This window comes from Syngnathoides biaculeatus, chromosome 4 (assembly GCF_019802595.1).
Source record: "Syngnathoides biaculeatus isolate LvHL_M chromosome 4, ASM1980259v1, whole genome shotgun sequence".
Lineage (NCBI taxonomy): Eukaryota > Metazoa > Chordata > Actinopteri > Syngnathiformes > Syngnathidae > Syngnathoides > Syngnathoides biaculeatus.
In genome coordinates, this window is record NC_084643.1 from 32,018,216 (window position 1) to 32,030,899 (window position 12,684).

The 12,684-nt window shown below is 41.7% G+C and overlaps 1 pseudogene; it reads left to right on the plus strand.

Moving 5' to 3' along the window:
- The first annotated feature begins 4,654 nt into the window (after positions 1-4,654).
- On the plus strand, positions 4,655-4,763 carry LOC133500111 (5S ribosomal RNA; annotated as a pseudogene).
- The last annotated feature ends 7,921 nt before the right edge of the window (positions 4,764-12,684 follow it).

Sequence of the window (12,684 nt, forward strand, 5' to 3'; positions counted from 1 at the left end):
ACCTGCGCGAAGATAGCTCGTTGTTCCTTCGTGTTAGCCAAAATGCTGGCTCGTTGCATTACGAGATATTGCTCGAACAACTCGGGAGGATGGAGTTACCGTTCATAAGTTTCCAAGAGACCTGGTTCATCATGAAAAATGGATTGCACGGGTGCAATGGACGAGAGCTTCGTGGGTTCCAAATGACATGTAGGTGTGTATACAGCTACTAAAAAAAAATAATCGTTTGGTAATCCGTCTCTCTTAACGTAAAAAAAGATCTGCGTACGTATGACGAGGTGCTAAATGTGTGGATGTGCGCGTCGGACGGCTTCCACATCGGGCTCCCCAGCGAAGGCTTCTGCGTCGTGCCTTGCGGACGAGCACGGCTTCGGCCGGGCTGGCTCATACATAGTCTGGGAGTCTGTTGTTAGTTAGAAGTAACACGCATATCATCTAAATATGGCTCGAAACAATAGGGTAATATTGCCCTGGATACTTCACTTGATTGTGAGATGTTCTCTTCTTCAAAAAGAGCTTCCGTGTCAGAAGTGGCGTGTTCGTCTCCTCTCCCATTGTAGGTGGCACAACGTTTTTTCAATGGCGAATGTGCCAGTGTGACATCACGGACAGTAGATGCAGCCAATATTGGGACCACTTGCATGTCAAATGACACTTCCGCAACTTTGCACATGGATGACGCGCTCTTCGCCCATATTTATTTTTTCGTATGGACATTGAAGTGAATAATGTTATATGTATTTTTCATTTCAATATCTATTTTAGAAGGTTTATAGGGATGACACTTGACCTTTAAGTACGCTATTACTCTATGGTGTTTGAAAAACTGAAAGTCCCATTTTCTCTTGAAAAATTAAAAGACTAATTTTTTTACAGCTTACTGAGGAACTGTGAGCGTGTCCATGCATATGGAACCAATTAATGACATTTCCATTACTTTAAAAAGGAAAAGATCATTTGAGATATGAGTGGTCTGAACAACAACCACTTAAATTCCATGCATAGAAATACTGTAGAATAGTGCTCGTGCTGGTGATAGAAATGTGATTCTTACAGCAGCCAGGTCACCCCCCCTGCCCCGCACAATTACGTGCATTCACATTCACACGACCATGCGAAGGCGCAGAGCGCAAATCTGATTCGGACTCGTGCGACGTGCGCTTGGACACTGCACAGGGGCGCCGTAATGAGTCAGAAGGCATTTAACAGTAATTACATAGCAACTAACCTTACTCTTGTAAAGGAGCGACCTCAACGGCGCTGGACTGAGAGTGTTAGATGGAAGAAATGCGCACGCACAAAACAACCCTTTGGGGTTAAACGCAGCTCAGACATCCAATTTCCTTTTCTTTTTCCTGCTGAGACGTAGGATAAACAACGTATAAGAAGAGAAAAGCAATTGACTTCCAAACAGATTTTGGACTCATTTTGTTGGTCACCTTCATAAGTACAAAGTGTAAAAGATCATGTTCCATCCATCCATTTTCTTCGCCGCTTATCCTCACAAGGGTTGTGGGAGTGCCGCTGCCTATCCCAGCTGTCAACGGGCAGGAGGCGGGGTACACCCTGAACTGGTCGCCAGCCAATCGCAGGGCACATGGAGACAAACAGCCGCACTCACAATCACACCTAGGGGCAATTTAGAGGGTCCAGTTAATGTTGCGTGTTTTCGGCGGGGTCGGCATTGAACCCGGGTCCTCAGAACTGTGAGGCCAACGCTTTCCAGCTGTCCCACTGTGCCGCCAGAGATCATGTTTGGTGGTTTAAAATGGACATCAGATCCCTCCTGCACTAGCACTGTAATTTCTCACAAAGAAAAGATTGTAAAGCTTTGGGTCCTTATCTAGTGTACTGTTTCATTTAGCGGTTTAAAAACAAAACGATAATAAGGATCGATATGACCAGTGCCAGTTCAGTTTGAGTCCTCCATTAACTTAATTGTGCTGAGTGCAGCAGTAACAAGCCGCGTTGGCCGCCCCAACACGCGTGTCATTATTTTCGTGCAGAGATAATAAAAGAAAACATGTGCAGCGGAAGGGAATGTTCACGTCACACGGCACAGAATTTGCGGCGGGACCAAAAAGGTTTGGCTGCAGAAGGAAGTTCCCATCACTTGTTAACGTGTTCAGCCATCTGCAAGACACACTCGCATCATTCGCTTCATGTGGGCGTCACGTCATTCTGGAAGACCCCCAAGCGCACACATTTAGGTCTTGTTCATGAAAGACGATGCCGGCTGAGAAAGTGCACATTGTTGTTCACTACAAACGCTGAAACAATCACTGTATTATGATTTTTTTTTTCCTTTTTAAGTTGCCAATTTGATCTTTTTGGGCTACTATCCTTCCTGCTTTCTCTCAAAATTAAAATAAAACGAGTTTGAGTCCTTGTCCAATCACATAATGTACATCATTTCAAAAAAAAAAAAGGATTAAGGGCAAAGGAACACACGACAAGGGTGAAGAAAGTATTGATTTCGTGATATTGTTTCTACTTTTATAACATTTTTAGCAATTATAGTTTACAGCTCATGAAAACCAAAAACTCACCATCTCAAGAAATTACACTATTACGTAAGAATTAAAGGCGGAACGGTGGCGCAGCTGTAAAGCGTTAGGCTTCGCACTGCTGAGGACCTGGGATAGATAGATAGATAGATAGATAGATAGATAGATAGATAGATAGATAGATAGATAGATAGATAGATAGATAGATAGATAGATAGATAGATAGATAGATAGATAGATAGATATAGATAGATAGATAGATAGATAGATAGATAGATAGATAGATAGATAGATAGATAGATAGATAGATAGATAGATAGATAGATAGATAGATAGATAGATAGATAGATAGATAGCACCTCAGCCAAATGGACTCTTCTTTACCACAATGTGTAACCAGGAGATTAGATTCTGTTTGGTAAACAAACTCTTGGTTTCGAGGGTTAGTGACCTTTAGAGCATTTAAGAAATATATCAAAACCCACTAAATCCCAAACCAATAGATTTTACTAATATATATATATATATATATATATATATATATATATATATATATAATATTTAATATTAATGAGAAAAAGGTTCCAAATAGTAGTACTGCAGTATTTTAAATCAAATTAATGGACTGACTTGGGTCTGCGGCACAGTTTGAATCTCATTCGTGTCAGCAGAACTCAACGGATCTCGTCCACAAATATCAACTTTTCGAGCTAACGTTTACATTGCTTGAGTCAATGTTGGACACACACACAAGCGACTGAGTCTAACGTTGGCAGCGTGACAGAAAGGGGATGCTGAAATGTGATATGTGATGCCTACGTCATTTAAAAAAAAAAAAAATGCTGCAATGATATGAGGTCGACACTCTAAGGAAAACCTTTATGCTTACAGTGGACATATGATTAACAGTGAGTGGCCAGGGTAAATATAATGTAAGGTCGTGAAATATATTTAACTGAACCCACACTGTTTTATTGAAAGAAACTAGATCAGTTTTTGACTTATTTAACACGTGTGGGGGCGAAAATCCTTCTGTACCTTCAGTATACGATTACACATATTTGCGATATTTCTCTAAACCAATCCAGGTTTTAGTTTATTGCTTACTTGTAGACTTTGGTGAAAGACTGGTGTCAAATGAAAAAAAATTCTCTTTTAAGAAACTACATGTATGAAAATGCCATCCATCCCTTTTCAATAGAATTTGTTTCGGGTGAGCTGGAGCCTCGCCCGGACGCCCTTTTGACATGCCGATCATCGGTCACGTATTGACGATCAACCATCCACACTTACATTTCTATATAGTGATGGGTCAACTGTGAGTTATGTACTACAAATGCTAAAAACTGTCACGGGAGTGTCTTTCCTCGACCAGGTACGCACCTGCTCCGCCGAGCAGACCTGCGCCCACCTGCTTCTCCTCTCGTTAATTACAATCCGGATGTATTGGCACGCGTGTGGTCTGGTCCTTGCCAGATCGTTGTACTTCCATGTCACGTTCCCGCAACTCCGTGGCCTCGTTTTGAGGCTCTGTTTCCCGAACGCTGCCTCGTTGATGACCCTGCGTCTCTGCCTATTGATTCTGACACTGATGCTTGCTTAAGACTGCCTGCCTGTGTACCAACCTTGGACCGAATAAATAGGCTTCCCGAAATGCACCTGGTCTCGTGAGTTGTGGATTTTGGATTGAGCCTCATGTTCTGGTCATGACACTAAACACAATTCCACTGTGCTGGAATCATATCATGAATACAGGCTATATGAAGCTGTCTTGTTCCGTGACCCCTCTCGTAACTCAAAACGCTCACATCATCTTTCCCTATTGAAATGAATCCAAATGCCATGAATCTGTTCCCTATCCACCAAGATGGTTACTGCTCCTCAGTAATCTGCAGTAATATGAGTTGTTCTTTCACAAGAAATAACTTGTGAACATAACATGTTAAAAATTGCAGGTCACTAGAACAACGAGATTGGATTATCGTATATTAGGCATGACTGTTGTCTCACTACATTGGCCGTAATGCTATGGACGTAAAACCACCGGAGGTTAGGATGGCACCCAGGAGAGAGTCCAATCTAGACGACCTCTGATGCATGCATGAATGTGGTAAAAAATTGATGTATGATTGCAGTTTATAAAATTGGCTTACGGCCATGCTACCCTGAGAGCGCCCGATCTCGGAAGCTATGCGGGTTTGGCCCTGGTTAGTACTTGGATGGGAGACCGCTTGGGAATACCAGGTGCTGTAAGCTTCTCTCCCCGGCTAAGTGCAGAGGGTATTGCGTCAGGAAGGGCATCTGGCGTAAAACTGTGCCAAGCAAATATGTGTTCATCTAAGATGACACGCTGTGGCGACCCCTGACGGGACAAGCTGAAAGGAAAAGAAGAAGTATTTTATAAAAATGCATTAGTTGCTGAAAAATTTAAGAAAATGTCTCCTACAGTAATTTTGAGAAAAGTGCAAAACAGAATCCATTTTTATCTAGATCACTTTCATCCTGAGATTTGTGTTGAAATCAGTTTCATAGTTTTTGTGCACGCATGCAAACTAACAAACCAATTTGATAAAAAAAAAAAAAAAAAAAAACACAACCTACTATGTCTGAAGGAGTAAATGTTGAACATTATTCTTTGATACTACAGTATTAAAGTAAAAATAAACAGCATCTCACTACAGAAAAGTATGGCTCCTCTTCTCATGTATTGTATTACAAAGTATGTGACGCGTGTCCTGGGGGTGTTCCTGTAATGAGGGGATACGCTGGAGAAACAGGTGTGTCTTCCCAAAAAGAGACAGGTGTGCAGGGTAGAACAAGCTGGACAAGAAACACGGAAACCACCGAAGAGAGTACTCCCAAGTGAGGAAATAAAATGCACCATAAGGGATTATTTTCAGTGGCAACCAAGATTTAATACGTAGTTTTTTTGTCCTTGAGTACAGTCAGGATAGCAGCATACGGTGTGTTGTATTGATGGGGGAAAAAAAGCACATTTATCATGAATTGCAAATATAGCACCGCATTTTTGGCCTCTGTCGTTTTGAAGAATTTGTGTCAAAGGCTGTCTCATTCTCAAAAAGTACGATCAGGCCCAAAGCAAAACTCTATTTTCCCGATCCACACCTAGTAATCGAACGCACCACAATGCTTTTTAAGTCAGCAAAATTCTAACTGTTGATGTTTTAAGACAAAAATACCACATCATCAGTTTGTGATAATTAAAACTCTGCAACTCTGCGTCCACTTTCAAGAGCTACAGTATTTTCCAGAACTGATTAAAAAAAAAAAAAACTCATTTAACGGTGACTGAAACTTGTTATGGCAATAATTGTCCCTTCTCATCCTATCTCTAACAGAGAGCCCGGACACCGTGCGGAGGAAATTCATTTTGGCCGGCTTGTATCCGGGAATTTGTTCTTTGGGTCATAATTCACAGCTCGTGACTATAGTTGATGGTAGGAACATTGATCTACTGGTAAATTAAGAGCTTTGCCTTTCAAATTTGCTCCCTCTTTACCACAACGGATCGATACAAAGTCTGCATCACTGCAGAAGTCGCGTTCCAGTCTTCCTTCACTCATGAACAAAACCCCCAAGGTACTAGAACTCCTCCACTTGGGGCAGGATCGCATCCCCGACCCGGAGAGGGGACGCCACCCTTTTCCGACTGAAGACCGCGGTCTCAAATTTGGAGGTGCTGATTCAGATCCCAGCCGCTTGAGACTCTCCTGCCAATTGCTCCAGTGAGCCTTGAAGATCACGGCTTGATGAAGCCAACAGAACCACATCATCTGCAAAGAGCAGAGATGAAATACTGAGGCCACTAAACTGGACCCCTGGAACACCTCGCCTGTGCCATGAGATTCTGTACATTTGTGATTGTAATATCATTTTTTGGGGGGGGTCTGGACAGTTCTCTGCTTTTTCATTCCTATGGCATTAAGGGGTAGTCGGGTAGTAATAAACAACTGTTATTAGAATTATGAGTGGGTCCTTGGAACAGAACCCTTACAGTATGTAGTCTTTTTTTCTAGCTTGTTATTGGCTTTCTGTTGGAAGTTTGACTTAAATTGTAACAGAGGCATCTGTGAACGGAACTGACCACGGCACTCACATTCTTTCCAAAAGGTTCTTCCCTCATTACCGCAGAACTTTCTGGGCTCCATCACACATGTCCAGGTCCAGGCAGAACCTGGCAAAAAGAGGACACCGAGCATTTTGTTTTTATGCCGCTGAGTTAGAAGGGATGAAAGGAAGGGGAAAGACGAAGGGGACAGGAGATGGATGAGATGAGGGGAAGGGGGCCACCCTGAGTTGGTCGCCTGCCAGGTGATTAGCAGCATTTGTTCTCACAGCCATTAAATGTGAATTAAACTGTGACTGCTCTTTCTCCGTCACACATGAAATGACCACTTGACGACGCACATGACTGATTGAGCCATTTATTCTCCTTTTTTTTTTTTTTAAATACTCACTCTGTCTCCATTCTTTTCACGCTTGTATTTCAGCTCCTTTGGGAAGTGAGGCTTGTCCGCGGTGCAAAGATTTCAAAGGAATGAATGACGATACAGCGGAATCGCGACGGTCAAACACAATTCGTGCAGGGACGCCGCTCGACTTCCGATTCCTTTGAACAAAATGATCCTGGTTCATTTGAATAAAATGTTATTAGGTAACACTTTAAAATCCCTAAATATAATACAAATATTTTTTAAAAATGGGACATACATATATATACAGACATACTGTATTATACACACAGGAGATATAAAAACGCTCCACACCCCTTTTGAAACATTTTTTGTGATGCAAATACATGAGGCCAGGAGCAATAATTTCAAATTTGTTCCCACTATTAACGAAGGGAAAAAAACAAATAATGTGGGTCCCGTAGCGTTGCCTACCCTTTCATAACCAAGGTTCTGACTGGGTTCAGAATGCACGGACTACATTCAAAGTCATGTTAAAAGGGAGTCAAGCGCACACACCTTCCACCATTGAAAATGCCTCTGATTAAACCCAAATAAAGTTCAGATGTTTTTGTAGGACTTCCTGACATTTATTATAATTATTTTTGCTTTTTTGCAGAAGCCGAGAGGCTTTGCACTAACACTGGATGGTATTTTGAGCTATTTATAATTGTCTGCACCGTGACTATCCTGTCTTGTGTATGAGCTGACGAAAAGTAGCCTCAAAGAATGAAACTCCCACCATTGTGCTTCACTGTAGGGATGGTGTTCTTGTGGTAATTACCATGACCTGATTGCAGCAAACATTCAGGACATTTTGTAATTCTAGGCAGAAAGTCTAAGTTTGGTTTTATTGATGCACAACACAATTTAAATGGCCAAACAAATTTCAGAAGACGTTATTTCAGAGTTTCACAGTATTATCCGGAGTTTTCTCCATTATGTAAGTCAGGGGTGTCAAACTCATTTTTGTCGCGGGCCACGTTGTACTTACGGGTTACCTCAGGGGGCTGTTATGACTGTGAAACCATGAAAATCTTTCGGCTCATTATATTTACATGTGAAATTTATGAACTAGTTTTGGAATTAGAAATTAAGGTTAGTATTTTTAAAGTACTGCTGATGGTTGGGTACACAATAATGGTTGTATATCAATTTGATATGTTGGTACAGATGTGAACAAAAATCCTGAAAAATCATACTCACAATTTGCCTTCGCCAGCCACATAAAATCATGCGGTGGGCCGGATGTGGCCCCCGGGCCTTGAGTTTTTCACCAGTGATATAAGTGACGAGGCGGCATGGTGATCAGCTGGAAAGCATTGGCCTCACAGTTCTGAGGTCCCAGGTTCAATCCCGGACCCGCCTGTGTGGAGTTTGCATGTTCTCCCCATGCCTGTGTGGGTTTTCTCCGGGCACTCCGGTTTCCTCCCACATCCCAAAAACATGCAACATTAATTGGACACACTAAATTGCCTCTAGGTGTGATTGTGAGTGCGGCTGTTTGTCTCCATCTGCCCTGCGATTGCCTTGGCAACCAGTTCAGGGTGTCACCCGCATCCTGCCCGTTGACAGCTGGGATAGGCTTCAGCACTCCCCGCGACCCTTGTGAGGATAAGCGGCTAAAAAAACACAGTAATGCCTTCATTCTCGACCACAATCCATTGCAGAAAATGGTTAAAGTGATTTGTTCGAAAACCAAATCGATGTTTCCTATTACAACGAATGGAAAAAGAAATAATACATTCCAAGCCGAAAAAAATCGGCTTTTTAAAACAATTTTTTTAGCTTTTCCTGATAATAAACTGTATAGTAGAAATACATGTATAGTTTAAATACTTTATATAATTAAATAATTTGAGAAATATATTTAAAAAAATCTTAAAATGTATGCTTTAGTAGTAGAGTACAGTAGGCTGGGAGTGCATTGCCGGGTGGATGGATTTAAGTGATGAATTTCTAGTTTATTTCTATTATTTATATCATACGTACCAAACCCAAGGCCCAGGGACCGGAAGACGCCAGCCACACCTTTTTTTTTCTGGCCCGCAAAAGCAAAACAAGTTTGTCAACTTCTGGTTCTACCTAAACTCTGTACCAAAATTTTAAAATGTCATATTTTTTTCCTTCTTTACTTTTTTTTTAAAACAAAATTCCTTTTTACAGGAACTTGAACAAGAGTTTAACAAACTATTTTTCTTGAGTTCTGACTTCAAAATTAATTATCCATCAACTTGCTGTATATATGTAATAATATAAAGATGCTAATAAACATTTATCGAGATATGGTTTTCAAAGTGCTAACACCCCTGAGGGAAAGTGTTACCACAATGTGGCCCGTAAAAAAATGGGTTTGAGACCATTGATTTTTGAGCTCATCACGTGGTATCGAAAATATACAAGGAAGATTAGCGTACAGTTGGACGAGGTGTGGTGGGATTATAATAATACTGTACAATAGTCCTCTGTGTGGTCTTGTGCAAACGTGTTTGTTTCCCTGGAAGACATTCCAAAGTCGTGAGAAAGAATCCCGAACATGTGTCATAATGAGTCGGATCCAATAGCTACCTGTTTTTTTGAAGTTCTGTAACATTCTTGTACAGGATTGCGTTAATCTCCGTTCAGATGCAGACAGATAAACGGGGGCATGTGTCGTGGTTGAAAGATTGCACTATCGATAAACACTGAGGTTGCCAAGGTATTAAAAGGTAAAAAAAAAGTACATTTGCACTCCAACAGTAGTGCATCCATCCATTTTCTTTCCCGCTTATCCTCACGAGGGTTGCAGGGAGTGCTGTAGCCTATCCCAGCTGTCAACGGGCAAGAGGCGGGGTACACCCTGAACTGGTTGCCAACCAATCGCATGGCACATACAGACAGTCGCATTCACAATCACACCTAGGGCCAATTTAGAGTAGGGGTGTCAAATTCACATTTGTTGTTGGCCACATTGTACTTGGAATTCCCCTCAAAGGGCCATTATGGTTGTGAAACGATAAAAATCTTTAACCGCCTCATCATATTTACACATGAAATTTATGAACTAGTTTTGGAATCAGAAATCAAGGGTGATGGGTTTCTCCAACGATTGTTGTTTGGTAACACAAATATGCTTGTAATAGCTCAGCGTTATCATTTATGATATGACAATTTGAAATTTGAACACAAAATCATGAAAGGTAAATCACATGATTTGCCTCCGCAGGCCACATAAAATCATCCAGCGGGCCAGATCTGGCCCACGGGCTTTGAGTTTGACACCTGTAATTCAGAGTGTCCAATTAATGTTGCGTGTTTTGGGATGTGGGAGAAAACCGGAGTGCCCGGAGAAAACCCACACAGGCACGAGGAGGTCATGCTAACTCCACTCCAACAATAATTCCATTTAAAATTGTGCAGAAATGATGGGGCTGAATCATGCGTTCCCAATTGGGTCATGAATAAAACGGTGTATGCGAGCCTGTTTGAGTTGGATTTCTTCATACTGTAGTTTATTCATATACATTATAAATCCAATGTATGCAAAATCAAAATACATATCGGAAATAATAAAAACAACGCCATCTGTAGGATCGTTTTCTCACCTCCAGTATGTTGGCTTTACATCGAGTCAAATTCTGACATAATAGCCGCTAATGTATTTCCTTTATTGCTTTACATCACCAAGATGCCGGTAGATTTCCCGCATGTCACCTGAGCTCTCCAAGCCAATGGCGCACCTGTTCCCACAGGAGGCCACGCCCTTCCCCAAACCGCAACCCCTCCTGCACGTGGACGTGTTCCGCCAGCTCCTTTTAATGAAAAACCTGCATCGCGCACTTAAATGTCATCGGTGCCCCAACCGAAGTGTCTCTCATTGTTTGCTTTCACGGTGTATATCAAAGTGTACAGTACGGGAGTCAATATCACCCCCGTCCTGTTTTCTTCACAAAGGTGTTTGTTGCCCTGGAGTGTCGTGAAGAATCTCGGCAGTGGACAAAGGCAGAGCCCGCTCCAGCCTGATTCAGCACACGGGCTGAGCCAGAATAGTTAAGTGAAGGTTGAGCCATTATTTGTGCTGGAATTAAAAACACATTTTCCCATGAAAATGTACAAAATACGTTAGCTTACCACAATTTCAAAAAAATAAAAGTGCGTTTACCTACGCTAGACGTACAGCATTTGATACTGCTAAACTGTGGAAAGAATGGGAGCTGTGGGCACGGCGCGCTCAGAACTGCAAAGCAAACAAAAGGTGGTGAATTTAAAAATACCAGGGGTATGCGTAGGCCATTTTACCGTAGCGGTGGTTTGGACTGTGCCATGCCTTAAAAAAATATATTCAGTTCGTTTTACAGAGCCATGTGACGGACAGATGTGCACTTTGTAAACATCCTTCTTTACCACAATGGACCGATACAAAGTCTACATCACTGCATGTTCGCTATCATGTTAGATTTCTAATACCGTGAAGAAATTAAGTATTAGAAATCATGGAGGGGTCTGAAATTTTCATCGTAGGTGCGTGTCCAAAGAGACAAAGTGATTTCTTTAACGATTTATTTGTGTGATGAAGCTGCAAATAATTACTTGAACACCTGAGAAAACCAATGTTAAAATTTGGTACAGTAGCATTTGTTTGCAATTACAGAGGTCAAACGTTTCCTGTAGTTGTTCACCAGGGTTGCACACACTGCAGGAGGGATTTTGGCCCACTCCTCCGCACAGATCTTCTCTAGATCAGACAGGTTTCTGGGCTGTCGCTGAGAAACACAGAGTTTCAGCTCCCTCCAAAGATTTTCTATTGGGTTTAGGTCTGGGGAATGGCTAGGCCACGACAGAACCTTGATATGCTTCTTACGGAGCCACTCCTTGGTTTTCCTGGCTGTGTGCATTGTCATGTTGAAAGACCCAGCCATGACCCAACTTCAATGCTCTGACCGAGGGAAAGAGGTATATCATATGTTCCAAACCCACTCTTCAGTCTTGGCCATGTTACAAGTTTGGGTCTTACTGATTGTATGGGGTGGACAGGTGTCTTTATGCAGCTAACGACCTCACACGGGTGTATCTGATTCAGGATGATACATGGAGGGGTGGTGGACTTTTAAAGGCAGACTAACAGGTCTTTGACGGTCAGAATTCTAGCTGATAGACAGGCGTTCAAATACTTATTTGTAGCTGTATCACACAAATAAATCGTTTAAAAAAATCATATATTGTGATTTCTGGATTTTTCTTTTTAGATGCTCTCTCTCACAGTCGACATGCACCTATGATGAAAATTTCCAACCCCTCCAGGATTTCCAAGTGTGAGAACTTGCAATATAGCAAGGTGTTCAAATACTTATTTTCGTCACTGTATGATAATAATGAGGGAGTTTAAACATTCCATTTTCCTACATTGAAAGCAGGTGTTCAAGCTCAAGGGACGGCAATCAACTCCAATAAGTTTCTGATCACTTTGATGGCTTTATGAAATTACGAAATCTGTTGCTTCAGGGAATCGTGACAAAGGCAGATGTTCAAATTTTCTGCAATTATTTAGATGGTAATGGTCCATTTCATGAGTATGGGCATGATTTTCAGACATATTTAACTGCATAAACAGAGAAACAAGTTGAGGCAGAGCGTTTGTTGTTGAATGATTTGCAGCACCTGCACGGAGTCGTGCTGTGGGGCAAAAATATTTGCAAATTATCTAGTGTCCATAAAACTTGCGCCAT